General features: G+C 47.3%; 1 protein-coding gene across 3 annotated transcripts in view; it reads right to left on the bottom strand.

The window, feature by feature from the left end:
- Nucleotides 1–18,082, bottom strand: part of MINAR1 (membrane integral NOTCH2 associated receptor 1) — a 61,201-nt gene that overhangs the window by 27,843 nt on the left and 15,276 nt on the right. Inside the window, exon 1 of one of the 3 annotated variants that reach the window (XM_003810721.4) lies at nt 12,912–13,776. The exons of the other annotated variants lie outside the window; for them this stretch is intronic. The gene's annotated coding sequence lies outside the window, so the exon portion shown is untranslated. Of the gene's footprint in view, nt 1–12,911; nt 13,777–18,082 lie in introns of those variants that run through there. 3 annotated transcript variants of the gene reach the window in all.

Below are 18,082 nucleotides of genomic sequence, written 5' to 3'. Positions count from 1 at the left end.
TAATAAATACAAATAGTGGAATAAAAGGTTGAAAATCAATGAGCTAAGCATCCCACTCTAGAAGTGGGAAAAAAATCAGTATAGTAAATACAAAGGAAAATGGAAGAAGCAACTAATGTTACGAGAAAAATTAGTGAAGTAGAAAACAAATAAACATTACCATCAATGAAACCTAAATGATTTCTTTGAAATAACAAAATTGGAAATCTCTGGCAAGAATGATAAAGAAAAAAACAAAAGAGACATGAATAAATAATGGAACAACATTAACATAGGTAACATTTATGGAGAACTTTACTATGTGCCAGAAAGGTTTTAAACACTTTATAATGATTAACTTATTTAATCCTCAAAATCACCTTACAAAATAGGAACTAATATGATACTAATTTTATGGCTGAATTTTCTCCAGCACAGAGCAGGTCAGTAACTTGTCAAAGGCCACACAGCCTAAGGCATGCGTGAACCCGGGCCTTAACTATACACTGTAAGTCTAGAGCTCACGTTACACATCACATTATACAGCACTTCACAAAATTAGGGATGAAAACAGGGATAGAGCCACAAATTCAATAGACAATTTTTTGGAAGTTTTATTTAATATAACACCAAGGATTGCTGAATATGCAGGCCAACAGTTTTTATATGCTACTGGTGGGGATGAATATTGGCAGAATCACTTTAGAGGGCAATTTGGTAATACAGTTGAAGCTCAAGATAATCAAAACCTATTGCCCCCCCAGATCTACCTTGAGGTACCCTAGATAAGCATGCACCTAGGTTCACAAGGAGACAAAACTGTTATCAAACACTTTTGAATAGTAAAATAATGTGGGGGAATAAATGAGTTTATCCACATAGTTTATATTATACAACAGCTAATATGAATGAATTTACTTACAATAAATTTGAAGATAAACCTCAAAAACTTAAGAATGCATGGAAAAAGTTGCGAATGGATCTATCATATCATTGATGTAATTGGAAAAAAAACCTCAAATAGATTATTTAGGGATGTATACATAAAAAGGAGAATGCAAAAATCTATATGCAAATGAAATATACCAGGTTTGGGATAGCGGTTTCTGGGAGGGGCAGGAAAGATGTGGTATGAGGCCTACATTTAAGGCCCAATATGATGTGCTGCCCTGACACCTGGTGAAACCAGGAGGCCCTTGAATGGCCAAACTGCAAGTTTCTCTACTCCTGCAGGTAAGGTACCCTAGTCAAACCACTCTTCTTATCAAGGGACCAGGCACAGATTCTACTTACCCCAAGTGGCAGCTTCTGGTTCCCTGCCAGCCCTCAGAAATATTCAAACAAGCCAATCACATCCTCTTGTGGGAATCAGGGGTCACCTCCCCATTTTGATACAGCAAAGGCTGCCTCCCACAGCCCGTTTGTTCCCTCTGTTTCTAAGTGCAGCTCCCGTGTGGCCCTGTGTGGCCTGTGGTGTCCTCCCCCTGCCCTCCTGTGAGTACAGGCAATTAATAAATCACTGTCCATCTCATCTGCTCAGTGTTGGTGTCAAGTGTTCAGTCATCTCGGTAACCTTAGAGTGGAAATCCTCTCTCACCAATGCAGGGAGTAGCAGGTGATTAAAACAAAAGAAGTGGCAGGTGGGACTTGAACTATATCATATTCTTTTCTTTAAAAACAAACACTGAAGCAAAAATGACAAAACATTAACATCCGTTTAATTTCACTGGTATATGGATGTCTACTGGGTTATTTTATGTACTTTTCTTAATTTTTTAAAATAAGTACTAATTTTAAAATAAGGTAAAAACACTAGATAAACAAGTTCCAATTTATCTGCTTTTACCAAGGCCTGCCAAAAAGAGAGCTAAAAGAAAATTTATATAAGTAAGGCTCTAAATGGGCAGTAACCATAAAGAAAATTCACAAGGCAGATTTTTTGCTATTGTTTATGTTTTGTTGGAAGTTTTTTTTTTTTCATTTTTATGGGGCAAGGCCATGCATGTTAAAGGTAACACTAAGTAATTATTTGCTTTAAGTTAATTATCTAAGAATTCTGGTCAAAATAAAAATCTATTTGGATAGCCAAATATGAAAACTTAATACAAAGCTCCTACTATTATAATTTGACAGATAAATCAATGGAACAGAATAGAAAGTAGCAGACCCAAATATAGATAAACAGTCAATATATTTTAAAGGTGGCCTTTCAACTCAACGAGAAAATAATGGTTTATTCAATAAACATAAATGTGTTACTTTGTTAGTTAAAATACTACTGGAATAATTGGTTAATCAACTGGTAAAAGGTTAGCCCCACTTCTTGCCATTTACAAAAGTAAATTACAGATGAAATATAAAGCAGAAAATTCGAGTCAAGATTTAGATAATTTGAGGTAGTGAAAGGGTTTTCCACACAAGATCCCAAAATTGAAATAATTAAGACGAAGACTGATAGGTTTGGATAGATAAAAATTGCTTACCATGTCAGTAAACATAAAAAAAAAAAACAGTAAAAAAAACCTTGAAAAAACAGAATGCAGAAAATTCTTGCATTTCATTGAAAGCTCTTAAAAATGAATACGAAATAATGAACAATTCAAAGAAACAAATGGTTAATTTACAAAGAAAGGAAGGCAAAGAAAAATGTGCAACATCATAATAAATAAAGCAAAGTAGAACAGCAATTTGTTTGATTACTTATTTATAAATCTAAAGAAAATAAAAATGTTTTCTAAGTGGAAAAGTACTAAAGACTAAGGGTTCTGACTATTATTAAAGGTTTTTGATATTATTTATAACCAGCATATAGTATACTTGTTATGGTATCTATAATCAGTGTACTCATACCACTTTTGGGGAGAATGAGGGAAAATAGGCACTCCCATGTATTCCTGGAGAAGTATGTGACTTATAGGAAGTAATCAACAATAAAACTTGACAAATACGCATACCCTTGAAATGAAGCAAATCCACACTTCTAAGTATTTATCTAAATAAAATAATCAGATATATGTAAACAAAGTTTATGAATATATTCTCTTTAATGTTGCTTAAAATAAGAAAAAAATTAGCAATAATCTTTGTAGCCAACACTGGGTTCTATAAATTGCAGTGCATCTGTATGATAGAATACCATGTAGCCATTAATAAGTCATGGTGCAGAAATACATTTATTGGCATGTTTAATTTTTAATGATGTATTCTTAAGTGAAAAAGTATACCACTAAATGGTTGGTTGTATTATGACATAAAATTTTATACAGACACTCACTCTTTGTATATATTAATACTAAAATGTTAATAATAATTGTCTCTGGGTGGTTTTCTCTTCCTTTCATTTCAGGGCTGTTTTATTTAAATGTTCTAAATATGTGATTTTATAATAAAAAATAAAGAAGAAAGGATTTGCAAGCAAATCCTGGCAAGGGGGATTTGAGAAAGTAAATTATCATCTCTAATCTTTGATTTTCTTATCTATAAAAGGAAGATATCAATTCCTCCTCCTGGGGTTACTAACAAGGTCAAATGAGACATCCATATTATTCATTCAAAAATGTTTCTTTTGTAACTGGCATGCATCAGGCACTGTCTTAGCTGGTGGCAATACAGCAGGGTGTAAGGCAGACAATGAACAAAACAAAAACCCTGCCCTCATGAGCTTATAATCTAGTGGGGGAGACAGATAATAAGCGAAATAGAAAAGTAAAATTTAGAGTGTATTAGATGGTAGAAAGCGCCATGGAGAAAAGCAGAAAAGGGGGTTACAAAGAACAAGGGGAGGTATTACAACTGTAAACAAGATGGTCAGAGGAGGCGTAGGGGAAAGATACCTTTGAATGTGGTCCTGAAGGAGGCAATGGAGCAAACCACGTGCCTGCCTGGGTGGTGGGGAGGAGCAGGGGAAGGCAAAGCCCAGGCAGAGGGACCCGTCAGAGCAGATTTTATGAAGTACTTTTATGACCAACCAAACATGCCAGTCCTGCTTCCAGCCCAGGGCCTTTGCTCTTGCCTGCCTGGGCATGATGGCTTCTAAGACAGGGAACACTCACAATTTCCCAAAGGCAGCCTCTTCCACAATTGCACCCACTGGTCCTCATCCTGCCCCAGGGACATGCAGAAGCCAAATCCGCTTTCGAAGGGCAGTTCTTCGAGTATTTAAGGATGGGTCTTACATCCCATTTCTCCCATTTGCTTCAGGACCTGGCTGCAGCTCCCTGCATCTTTTGGGTTGATGGAGAGAAGGCTACCAGGTGCAGTCTCTTGACTCAAAAACTCAAGTCAAACCCCAGATCTTCTCCTTATGCGGGAAACTCACAACAGCCTTGTAAAATATGGGGGATAAAGCAAGTCTCTGGCCTCACCCCAGAGATTCTGACTCAGCAGATGAGGCCTGGAAATATGCATTTATAAGGTCCCCTGGAGGTTCTGGTATAGTGGATGCAGTGACGGCTAACTGGGAAATTCTGGACTAGACACACCTTGGGGCTAATGATCCATGGTTCTTTAAATAATTTCCAATTGGCTCATGCATTTCTCACATTGTGTCTCCTTCCCCTGAAGTGCAGAAAAGAACAGGAGTTCCATTCCTCATTCTAGACACCATAATTTCAGCTAAGGATCTTTTTGGTGGCCATAGTATACTGTTGGCTCAGGCTGAGGTTATGGAAAACTAAATAACCGAATACTTTTTCCTTCCTGCTGTGACTACAGAGTCAGGCCTCTCCCGTACCTGCTGAGCGTCTTCAGAATCACCGTGTTCTTTCCGTCTTTCACCCAATAGCTCTAGGGAACACCCAACCTGAGCCAGACACTGTGCTCCTCACCAGGACAAAACTATAAATGAGACCCTGGCCATGCCTGCAGGGGCAACAGGCTAGAGGAAGGGGAGCAGCAGTAAACCATCTGTCATAGCACAGGGCAGTCAGCGCTCCGATGTCATTGGCACAAGCAGTGGGAGCCCACAGCCAACCACCCAGCCCACAGACTACCTACCTTAACCCACATCCGACACTATCTACCCACGTCTCAGTCCCACACAACACAGAGAACATTCCCTGACTGACTGCCACCATATCCCACATACTCATGGCCTACCCCACCCACATCTCATCACTACCCACACACACTGCCTACCCCACCCACATCATCACTACTCACACACACCCACACACACACTGCCTACCCCACCCACATCTCACTACCCACCCCACCCACGCCCACCCACTCACTATCCACCCCACACCCCACACACTTACTACCCACCCCACCCACACCCCACACACTACCTACACACACCCACACCCCACACACTCACTACCCACCCCACCCACACCCACACACTCACTACCCACCCACACCCCACACACTCACTACCCACCCCACACCCCACACACTCACTACCCACCCCACCCACACACCACACTCACTACCCACCCCACACACTACCCACCCCACACCCCACACACTTACTACCCACCCCACCCACACCCCACACACTACCTACACACACCCACACCCCACACACTCACTACGCACCCCACCCACACCCACACACTCACTACCCACCCCACACCCCACACACTACCCACCCCACCCACACCCCACACACTACCTACCCCATCCACACCCACACACTACCCACCCCACACCCCACACACTCACTACCCACCCCACACCCTTACTACCCATCCCACCCACACCCCACACACTACCTACCCCATCCACACCCACACACTACCCACCCCACCCACACCCACACACTCACTACCCACCCCACACACTCACTACCCACCCCACCCACACCCCGCACACTCACTACCCACCCCACACCCTTACTACCCATCCCACCCACACCCCACACACTACCTACACACACTCACACCCCACACACTACCTACCCCATCCACACCCACACACTACCCACCCCACCCACACCCACACACTCACTACCCACCCCACACCCCACACACTCACTACCCACCCCACACCCTTACTACCCATCCCACCCACACCCCACACACTACCTACACACACCCACACCCCACACACTACCCACCCACACCCACACCCACCCACTCACTATCCACCCCACACCCCACATACTCACTACCTACACACACCCCACACACTCACTACCCACCCCACCCACACCCCACACACTACCCACGCCACTCACACCCCACACACTATCCACCCCACCCACACCCCACACACTACCTACACACACCCACACCCCACACACTCACTACCCACCCACACCCACACCCCACACACTCACTACCCTCCCACACCCACACCCCACACACTCACTACCCACCCACACCCACACCCCACACTACGCACCCCACACCCACACCCCACACACTGCCCACCCACACCCACACCCCACACACTCCCTACACACACCCACACCCCACACTCACTACCCACCCCACCCACACCCACCCACTCACTATCCACCCCACACCCCACATACTCACTACCTACACACACCCCACACACTCACTACCCACCCCACCCACACCCCACACACTACCCACGCCACTCACACCCCACACACTATCCACCCCACCCACACCCCACACACTACCTACACACACCCACACCCCACACACTCACTACCCACCCACACCCCACACACTCACTACCCACCCACACCCACACCCCACACTACGCACCCCACACCCACACCCCACACACTACCCACCCACACCCACACCCCACACACTACCCACCCACACCCACACCCCACACACTCCCTACACACACCCACACCCCACACTCACTACCCACCCCACCCACACCCCACACACTCACTACCCACCCCACCCACACACTCACTACCCACCCCACACACACCCCACACACTCACTACCCACCCCACACCCCACACACTCACTACCCACCCCACCCACAACCCACACACTCACTACCTACACACACCCACACCCCACACACTAATACCCACCCCATCCACACCCCACTCACTACCCACCCCACACCCCACACACTCACTACCCACCCCACACACTCACTACCCACCCCACCCATACCCGACACACTACCCACCCCATCCACACCCCACACACTCACTACCCACCCCATCCACACCCCACACACTACCCTCCCACACCCACACCCTCACTACCCACCCCACACTCCACTCACTACCCACCCCATCCACACCCCACTCACTACCCACCCCATCCACACCCCACACACTACCCTCCCACACCCACACACTCACTACCCACCCCACACCCACACCCCACCCACCCACACCCACACCCCACACACTCACTACCCACCCCATCCACACCCCACTCACTACCCAACCCACCCACACCCCACACACTCACTACCCACCCCATCCACACCCCACACACTCACTACCCACCCCACACCCACACCCCACACACTACCCACCCACACCCACACCCCACACACTCACTACCCACCCCACACTCCACACTCACTACCCACCCATCCACACCCCACTCACTACCCACCCCACCCACACCCCACACACTCACTACCCACCCCATCCACACCCCACACACTCACTACCCACCCACACCCACACCCCACACACTACCCACCCACACCCACACCCCACACACTCACTACCCACCCCACACTCTACAGACTACCAGCCCCACACTCCACACACTAACTACCCACCCCATCCACACCCCACACACTACCCACCCCACTCACACCCCACACACTCACTACCTACACACACCCACACCCCACACACTCACTACCCACCCCACACTCCACACACTCACTACCCACCCCACCCACACCCCACACACTACCTACACACACCTACACCCTCACTACCCACTCACACCTACACTCACTCATTACCTCTCCACATTCACATGCACTCACCACCCATCCACACCCACACCAACTCACTAACCACCCCACCCACATTCACTCATTACCTATCCACACCTCTACCCACTCACAACCTATCCCACTCACACCTACTCACTACCCACCCACACCCACTCAGCAACCACTTATACCCACACTCACTCACTATCCACCCACACCCACACCCAATCACTGCCCACATCCACTCACTACCTATCCCACCCACACTCAATCACTACTCACTCACACCCAATCACTACCCACCCATACCCACACCTACTCACTCCTCCCCAGTCTGCACTCACGTAGCCAAAAGACTTTCATCTTCTTCAACTTCCATGGCTGAGACAGGCCTCCTTTTGTTGTTTCCCAAATTTTGCCTCCTTATCACTGTTCAGTCTTTTAGGCTGCCAGGATATGCTAAAGCTTTCAGTTCCTAGTGAATGGTTGATCTTTGTTTGTTTTCTTAGTTAGTTACTTGAAGCCTCCTCTAGTAACCCTAAAACTTGCATGTTTAGCTTCCTGAATAAAACTTTTCTCCTCAAGATCCCAGTGTTATTGAAGAGGGATCAATGGGGTAATCACATGAGCCACTGAAGGTCAAAATTGTTCACTAGGACACAAAGTAAATGGCAGGAAGAAAGGGTGCAGGGAATTGGACACATACTGAGTAAGACACTGAAGGTGGGGACAGTGGAGGGCTCACTGGCTGAGAGTTTTTGCAGTATGAAGTTCTCACAGGCCACGTCAGTAGAAAACTGTCATGTGAGCTCCCATTGGCTAAGGGCATGGAACAATGCTCAGAGCATCAGAAAAAGCATACAGTTGTGTTTGATAAATCATGCTTTAAGGATAATATTAAATGACATGCATGCATATGCATGGAGTCTATTGAGCAGGTAGTTCTCTAACTTGGACAATGAAGGATACATTGGCATGTCACAGTCCTATGACACAGTCATTCAATTCATTCCACTAACTCCCCTGGCTTTCATTCTTGGCTCACAAAGCACCTTCTGTTTATTATCTGGCTTTTAATGGACAATTCTGTCCAATCACTGAACACATTTATCAGCTTCACTTGCTTCTCTCTAAACTATGAAATCAGCATATTATAGCCAGTGCATCAGACTTTCGGTTTTCATGTTCCTTCTCTAAAAGACTAACCTTAGTATATTACCAAATAAGCTCTCCAACCAGGCAAAATGACAGCCACATGCCACGATGTGGTGCTCATACACAGGTCCTGATCCCCATGAAGCCCTGTCTCAGCAAGGACTGGCCTTCTTGGATAACACTGCTATCCTGATCAGCAGCCAGTATGATCCTAAGTTCTTTACATGTTGCATCAGTCACGTATGCTAGGTTACACTGCAGCAACAAATAATCCCCAGATTTCAGTTTGTTATCAATGCTACATGTCCATTATGCGTCAGCAAGAAGCTCTGCTCCACATCATCCTCAATCCCAGACCCAGGCTGAGGGAGGAGCAGCCACTTTCTGGAGACTTAACTACCACTGAAACAGAGGAAAAGGGAGAACATGGTGAGGCACCTGCTGACTCTTAAAGGTTCATGTACTTTCTGGCCAAACAAGTCACATGGCCATACCTGATTTCAAATTAACAGGAAAATGCAATCTTACCATGTGCCCAGAAGCAGAGACAGCCAGAATCTTTAAGAACAAAATTAATAGCCACCATATATATGCTTCTATCCCCTCTTGGGGCAATCCATTCCCAGTATTAACTTTAATTATTTTAAAGGACTTCCTACAATAAGCCAAAATCTGTCTGTGCCAGGCACTAGAGATATAGCAACAAATAAATCAAAGTCCCTGCTCTCCTAAGATTTCCACCATAGTGTATCATCCACCAGTCTTTGGTCTGCCAGAATAACTTTACTCCCTCTTCATTTCTTAATCCATTCAATAAGCATTCACTAAGCACCTACTTACATGCCAGGCACTGTGTGAGACTCAGAAGGTCCAGGGCTGAAAAAGTTATGGTCCTCCCAGAGCTGACATTGTAGGGGTTTAGCTAGCCATCTAGGAGGATCAGTTACAGGTACATGACTATTTATAACACTGAGCTAGGTGACCACAACATTTCATTGGAAACATTCAGAGAGGGAATATGCCGTATTGCAGAGAGAAGCTTCCAGTGATTCTCAAACTGAATTCTGAAAAGCCTGTAGGGGTTCCAAAGGGTGCTTCAGACACCACACTGAGAGTGAACTGGCTGCTATGTCCCTCCCTTGCTCTTAATCTGTTTTGCGTATTTTTTTTTTTTGAGACGGATTTTTGTTCTTGTTGCCCAGGCTGGAGTGCAATGGCATGATCTCGGCTCACCGCAACCTCTGCCTCCCAGGTTCAAGCGATTCTCCTACCTCAGCCTCCCGAGTAGCTGGGATTACAGGCATGCACCGCCATGCCTGGCTAATTTTTTGTATTTTTAGTAAAGACAGGGTTTCTCCATGTTGGTCAGGCTGGTCTTGAACTCCCGACCTCAGGTGATCCACCCGCTTCGGCCTCCTAAAGTGCTGGGATACAGGCATGGGCCACAGCTCCCGGCCACTTAACTTTTATAAAAGATTTAATTTAAAGGGTTCTACTCTTCGAGAGAGAAGGGGAAAAAGAGGGGAAACAAATCCATGATCTAGTCTGATACTCTCTCATTTTACACATGTGAAAACAAGCATGCATTAAAGTTAAATAATTTACCAAGGTCATATAGTGAGTTTGAAGCATGCCTAGGTAGGAAGCCAACTGTCTCTGCCTGTCTTAAGCTTCATAGCCTTCTTTTCTTTTTTTGAAATTTACACCAAGTCTGCAGAGGAAGCTCCAAAAACAAAGATTTGAATGTCTGTCAGTGGGAAAAGCTAATCAGTGGGATTCAGCAATATATTCACTGAGGAATCTAGAACCTTTTCCTAGCTAGTTTGAGAATGCATATTACCACCTGGCTGGAGCAGAGAGCAGGGCCTTCCCCTGCCTTCTCCTGGCCATTAAATCCCTGCCCAGCAGGCACAGAGCCATAACTGCAACAATGGCTTCGGCTGCACGTTTGTCAAGATTTGAGAAAGGGCTCATTTTGGGAATCCTGAGTGAGAAAATTCCCAGATCAGTTCTGTGCGTCTGCTGTGAATAGAGGCAGGAGAGATATTTCAACCTCACAGGAGCACGACTGTTTCAGACAGAGTATCAGAGAGTTCATAAATATGATGGGTTTTAGAAACTGGAAAGACATCAATTTTGCCTGGAGCATTGGCCAGAAAAAAAATCGCATTATGTATCTAAAATTCAAAAGGAACATAACAGCAACAACAAAACCTTTTGTCTGCCTTCCAAATGTTAAGTGCTATACACTTCCTCACCAAACTCATCAGAAATGCAAATAAACTGTTTGATCTATTCTTTCTCTGGCAACTGACATTTATTTTCACGTACTCCCTGATCTATGCAAGTCTCTCAGACACACACAATAAAAATCAGACTTTATTTACCAGATATTTAAGGTTTTTCCCTCCAGGCTCCAGTAGCCTGAGAAAATCTCTAAGTTTGCTCTCTCTGCAGACTCACCACCGTCTCCTGCTCTACCCTCCTCTGATACACAAGAGGAAAACCCATTAAAGGGTGTTGTACAACTCCAGGCATCCTACTCTCTCTAATCCACTTCTCTTATTTCAACAATACCCAAAATATTGCCGCCGGGCTCTCAATGAGGGTCAATTCAAAAGACATCCTGTGGCCACAGCAGTGAGCTAGCTTCCACCTGCAGGGCGGGCCCACTAATGCTGGTGTCTGAGAAATGACAAGGAAAGGCCATTTACCGTCCCTCTCCATCAGAGAGAGGTAGCAGTGGCAGCTCGTTTGCTGGAATAAAGGGTGCATAACTGGCCACATAAGCTGCTGCCACACTCCTCCTAGCAACTCTTCATGCCATGCATAATATCACAGAGCATAAAATTGCAGAGCCCAGCAATGAAGCCTCCAACCACAGCCTCAGGGATGGCAGCATGGTTCTACCACCTCCCAACCAGATGGCTCCATCCACAAGAGAAATGGGTGAGAAGCCTTTAAGATAGATGTATATTGTTTATAGCAGAAACTCTGGATTTTTCCTCTCCTTAGATCTTCACCAAACATAACTTAATTCCCGCTGAATTAAGAGCACCTGAACACAACCTTACCTTCCCTGCTGCTTAACACAGGCTACCAGCCGCTTACCACAGTAACAATCTTCCAGCAAAACAATGCTGGAGTGCGCGCTGTGAGAGTTAGGCTACTCAAATGTTACGCTCCCCGCACCGCCGGCGAGGGGACAAATGACTACTCTGATGGATTCGGTAGCCCAAGGAAATTATCGCTTTCGGAGGGATGGCGGCAGAGCAGGTCGGGCATGCTGCATTTGCCTGAGTTGGACCGCGTGTGAGCGAGCTTACGCTCCCCGCGGGCCAGGCCCAGCTCCCGTGCTTTCTGACAGGTGAAGTTGAGCATCCTTATCAAACCCTCGGGAAGAACAACGATCCCATTCCACGTCAACGTGACTGGAAATCTCAATTTAAGAATTGGATGCACCGGTCGGTCCACCTGGGGCTTGTCCAGCTTTCCATCTTACTTCGCGCCTCTGATGTGTCAGGCTTTTTGCACAGATAGCTCACATATTTAACCCTCAAAACACCGTTTCCTGAAGTGATTCTCAACCAGGAAAACTTGCCCCAAACTGCATGATCTTCTTCCGTGGCTTCTCTTCCCGAATCCCTGCTCTGTCCACCAGGTGCGGCCCCGCCCCGCATCCGCACACACCTTTTCCGCCGCTGCCCTGAGCGCAGCGACAAGGGCCCCCACACCTCCGCGGCCCGCAATGCTCCGGTGCCAAGCCGAGGCAGGGAGGCGCTCCCGCAGCTCCTGACTTTACAACCCGCGCGCGTGTGCACCGAGCCGCAGGCACACCGCGAACACACACACACACACACACACACACACACACACACACACACTCGTGCGCTCCCGCCCTCCGCCCGGCCCGGGCTCTCCGAACTTACCTCCGAGGCGCCCCGGGCGCAGGGCCCGCCCTTCTCTGCGGGTCTCCAGCGGCTGTTCGGCAGTGGTCCGCACGGCCTCCGATGCCGCGCCTCCGGTAGGCTCCAGAGTCAGCTGGTCACTGTCACCCGGCAGCCCGGATTCCGCGCCCAGGGTTGCACCCCGGGGATGGAGCGACTTTCGCCTCCGCCGCCCGAGTCCAGGTCTGCGCTCACACGCGCGGCGCCCACCTGGCTGCAGTCCCGGCCAGGGCCAGCGCGCCGCGGCTGAGGCGGGCGCTCGGACTCCTCTGGGGCGGCGCGCAGCCAGGACAGTCTCGCATGACGCCCGCGCTCCAGCGGCCCCGGGACGCGGCCTCACCCTTAACCCCTGGCGGTCTCAGCCTCGGTCTTTGTGTCTCGGTCGGCGTCGCCACGTCAGGGGCTTGCAGGCTGGGAGCAGCGCGGGCCGGGAACGCGGCTGGGGAGAGCTGGGCTGGGCTTCTCCACCGCCGCCCGCCCGGGGCGCTCAAGCTGGCGGGGCGCACGGGCAGCAACTGCGCGCACCCTGGGGGACCGAGGGGGCGGTCCCGGGGAGGGGCGCGGCGTCGCGCCAAGGGGGTGCCCTGCCAGAGGCTGCGGCGGAGGAAAGTGGGAGTCAGAGCGCCGCCGGAGCCCCGGGAAGGCGGTGTCCGTTCGGTCCCAGGTCGCGGCTGCAGCGCCGAGGGGAAAGCGAGCGGAAGCTGCGCGCTGGAGGGAGCCCAGCACCCGGAGCCACACGCGGGGTTCGCGTCTCCCCACTCCCCTATGCTGAAGGTGACTGCGGCCCCCAGTGGCAAGCAGGGGCGAAGAGTGTCCTCGGCTCTCCTCTTCCCAGGGAGCACTCGGGGCTTCGGACTCTGCAGTGGTTTGCAAGGCCAGGGCCAAGTGGTCACTTCACTCACTGATTTCTTCTTTTGGCTGGTGTCGGCTTAATTGGGATCCAGATTGGAAAGACTGTCACGTGACCACCCCTCCCTGTTTCTCCCCCCCCCCCCCCGCCCACACACACATACTCACTCATTCACACACCCCCAAACCCCACGAAACTGGGATGGGTTTCCAAAAGTCTTACTGGATACATGGATCAGAAATGGAGGCCTTCCGTGTCACCCTGTGTGCTGGAGTGGAGCCGAAACACAGCAGCTGCCTCTGGTGGCCCCATCTAGACAGATCCTGTTCCTGTGGCTGGGGAAGCTCACGTTAACAGCACTTTGCATCCCCAAGACAAGAACAACGCAAACAAAAAGGGTGAGGGAGGGAATCATAGTTTCGGGGCCATGGAATCTCATTTCAAAAGGAAAGCAACACCCCCACCCCCACCACCCCACCTCCTTCCCTGCCACCGAGTTACCGAACAGAGCTGCTAAGGAGCATACCTCCCCAGGGACAGAGCCCTCTCGGGGGCTGTGGCGGCTTTTCCCTGGCCAGCTTCTCCCTGACATTTGCTACCTGTGATCGGAGCACAGGCCCTGGGGGGACGCAGATCTCAGTCTCAGCCTCCCTCAGCTGTCTGGATGTGGGTGGCAACAACGCTTTAAAAGTGAACTTGCAGCTAGTCCCAAGATTCATTATCTGATTCTATTTTTTGGTGCATGTTCAAATTTTACCTAATAAAAAGTTTTTAAAAAACAAAACAAAACAAACAAGCAAACAAAAGTGAACTTGCTAATAAATGGATACTTTAAATAACGCCCTATCAGGGTGATACGTGTTGACAACTAGATTTTCCCAGAGCTCCTCTCTGCCCAAGTTTTTAAAATCCATTTGCCTTTATTACCTTATTGTGAGGCAAGTTCAAACCTATTCTAGTAAGGGCAAACGGATTTGAAAATGTAAAGTAGGAGTGAAGCTTGTTTGATTCACTGTACCTTGCCTAGTGATTTTAAATTTGTAAGTAGTGCTGGCTCTGTCTTTGGGTCCCAATATTGTTTGTGGCAAAAGGGAGCATAAGCTTAAGGAGTAAAGGGGGTCCCCAGGGTAAGAAGCCTGTTTGGTAATAGCTAAAGACTGTTTGGGGGCCTCATTGCCCTTTGAGTTCAGGGGCAGATTATTTGAGACCTGAACAAGTATATATTTCTCCCAAAACCGAGAACAGTTGAATCCACATGGAACAATTAGGACAGGAAGCTGTGTGGGATCTGCCTTTTCTTTTGCTTTGAGTTCTTCTTTCCTGTTTTTTCTCCTATTTCTTCATGAAATACCACCACAGAGACCACATTCTAGAAGGAAAAACCATAGCTTCCTGAAACTCAGATTCAGTAAAAATCTGCTTTTCCCTCCCTTAGTTCAGCTGAGGTCGGCTAGAGGTTTATTTAATTTCTTTCTGAAATAACCCTTTTGGAAAACAACTTTTAAAATCTGAAACAGCATAAAAGGAAAATGCAGATTAGATCTTTCTGATCCTACAGTTACTCAGTTCCAGCCAGAGTTGGCTAGTGGTGTTTACAGACACAAAGGATTCAAGTGGTTGCCCTTTTCCCCTCCTGGCTACTGATTTCTGTAAGCCTGCCCCAGAAGCCCTCACTCAAGCCTTGGGAGGTGTTCCTCTCACTTGTGGCCACTCACCCCTCCCCAAGTGGACACAGATACAGTAACACCTCAGCCAGGTGCTGTCTCCTCCTATGCCCCCCTCTCTGGGAAGAGGCTGGAACTTGGACTCCTTCTCCCGTTGCGCACACACACAGTGGACATCTTTGTGCACACCCCATCTTCCCCACCTGGGGAAAAGTGAAGGTTATTTGTCTGCACTACTCACTGCACCAGAGTGATACTAAATTATATTCACCATTTATCTACGGACCCAAGGCATTCAGTTTGCAGGGGCTGGGGGATGATGCGAATTCATGGCACCACCCTCCCAGGATAAGTAGTTTAAAAAAATGTTTTGGTCTGGGCAATAGAAAGAGACTGACGATGAGATGGTAGACTGTGCACCAGATCACGAAGACAAGAATAGAATCAGCATCCAGAAACTATCCAGCCTCCACATTTTCCTGTTTCTAGTGGTGTCCCACTCAGATCCGAAATTTCACTTCATAATATCATTGGCAATGGTGTGAAAATCCAATGTGGTGTAAAAGAAACAGCTTTGAATTTGGAATGTGAAGACATGGTTTTAGACATTTGATAAGTGATATAAACCACCTATGTGAACTTGGACAAATCACTTGACCTGGTTTTGGTCCTCTAGCACTTTAAATGGAGGGTTCTACTTAAATTTAATATTTGAACCCAGAAACATGGACGGTTTCCATCTTACAGGACCGGAGGTTGATTATGAAACCTAATAAATTGATGAGGTCCATGTGATCCAGTCTCAATAAGTGTCCTATTCAATGAAACATAGTCCAGCAGCCAAGAGAAATGTATCATTAATCAAATCCTTCATTTGAACTTCTTAAAGACTAACATCCTCCTCTCTCTCTAAGCCCTTCTTATCTCAGCTGCTTTAAAGCTCCTCTTTCTCCAGTGCCCCCCAAATTCTCTCTAAATACATAACACACATCTTTCTTCATCTCTCCTTTCCTACCTCCTCTCTACTTTTCTGCATTGTGTAGAGCTATGCATTTTCTCTCTCCTGTCTTTAGGGGAGGGAAGGGGAAAGGAAAACTGTGGGCAAAATCAGAATTCTCTTTAGTGATAGAGGTAGGGGAGAAGACTGTGACCACTGACACATTAATACTTTTTAATCCATCATAATCAGATCTCCTGTGGTACATTTTAGATGTATTGAACTATTAGAAAAGGGCACTGGATATAGCATCATTATATAAAGATTTTGTCTCCAGCTCACCTACTATCTAGGTAAACTTGAGATAGTTTCTTAACCTCTCTTGAGCTTCAGTTTTATCATCTATAAAAGTGTAATAAGAGATTTCATAGAGTTTTTGGGAAGATGAGATAAATGGAAAGTGGAAGCCTCATAACAGGTATTCAGCAAAAGTTTGTGACTGAAAATGGCAGGCTGAAAGAAAAAACAAAAGGAAGGAAGAAAAGGGAGGGAAGGAGGAAAGGAGGAAGGAGGGAGGGAGGGGGAAGAAAGGAAGGAAAGTGGGAGGGAAGGAGGGAGGGAGGAAAGGGGAAGAAAGGAAGGAAAGAATGAAGGAAGGAGGGAGGGAGGGAGAGAGGGAGAGGAGGGAGGGAAGGGGAAGAAAGAAGAAAAGGAGGCAAGGAGGGATGGGGGAGGTAGAGGAGGGAGGGAGGAAGGAAGGGAGAGAAGGAAGAAAGAAAGGAAAGAAGGAAGGAGGGAGGGAGGGAGAGAGGGAGAAGAAAGGAAGGAAAGAAGAAAGGAAGGAGGGAAGGAGGGAGGGAGAGGAGGGAGGGAGGGGGAATAAAGGAAGGAAAGAAGGGAAGAAGAGAGGGAGGGGAGGGAGGGAGGAAGGAAGGAGGGAGAGAAGGAAGGAAGGAAGGAAGGAAGGACTTTCATCTTGGCATCTAGGCATAAGCTTGAATGTACCAGTGAACAAGGAATTGGGCACGGGAAAACTGTTTCCTCCTCTGGGCTGAAAGGCTGAGCTGTAATCTCCTTTTGGATCCTGAGAGAAGATGTTGCTTTGCTGGCCGACAAAACAGCAAGCAGTACACATTTTTACAATCATGTCATTGGCATGGGTACCCCGTGATTAGTGCTTAGCAGCTCACTCTCTGATTCTCCTCTGAGCTGCCCAAGAATCCTGTATCTTTATTTCTCCTGGGTACTCCAGGGTTGTCACCTGCCAGGACAGCACTTAGTGACTTCACCCTGAACCCAGAGTTTTTTAGATCTCATTCTATTAAGCCTCAGTTGTCCTGTATCTTATATAAGCACTTAAAAGTATATATGTCATGCACAAATAAATCTCAGAGATCATTTAAGATATAATTTTCAGGCAGTAGAACAGTAGCTTCTAACCTCTACTTCACTTCCTAGGGAAACACTTTTTGATATAATATCTGTTCCCAGAGGAATTCCACGAGTGGCAGGACTTTAGCTACAACAATAGGTTTATGAGACAAAAATTTGGAGTGAAGTGGAATATAGAGCCACTCCCCAACTCTTAACACTTTGTTGTGAGTTAAATGGGTAGAGACTGATAGTAGCAGATTGCCAATCATAAAAATGAGATCCAGAAGGAATGGTAAACTTCTGATTTTTTAACTTTTATTTTAGGTTC

The sequence above is a fragment of the Pan paniscus genome, chromosome 16, assembly GCF_029289425.2.
Source record: "Pan paniscus chromosome 16, NHGRI_mPanPan1-v2.0_pri, whole genome shotgun sequence".
NCBI lineage: Eukaryota > Metazoa > Chordata > Mammalia > Primates > Hominidae > Pan > Pan paniscus.
Note: the sequence above shows the minus strand (reverse complement) of the source record. Positions and strands in the feature narration are given on the sequence as shown.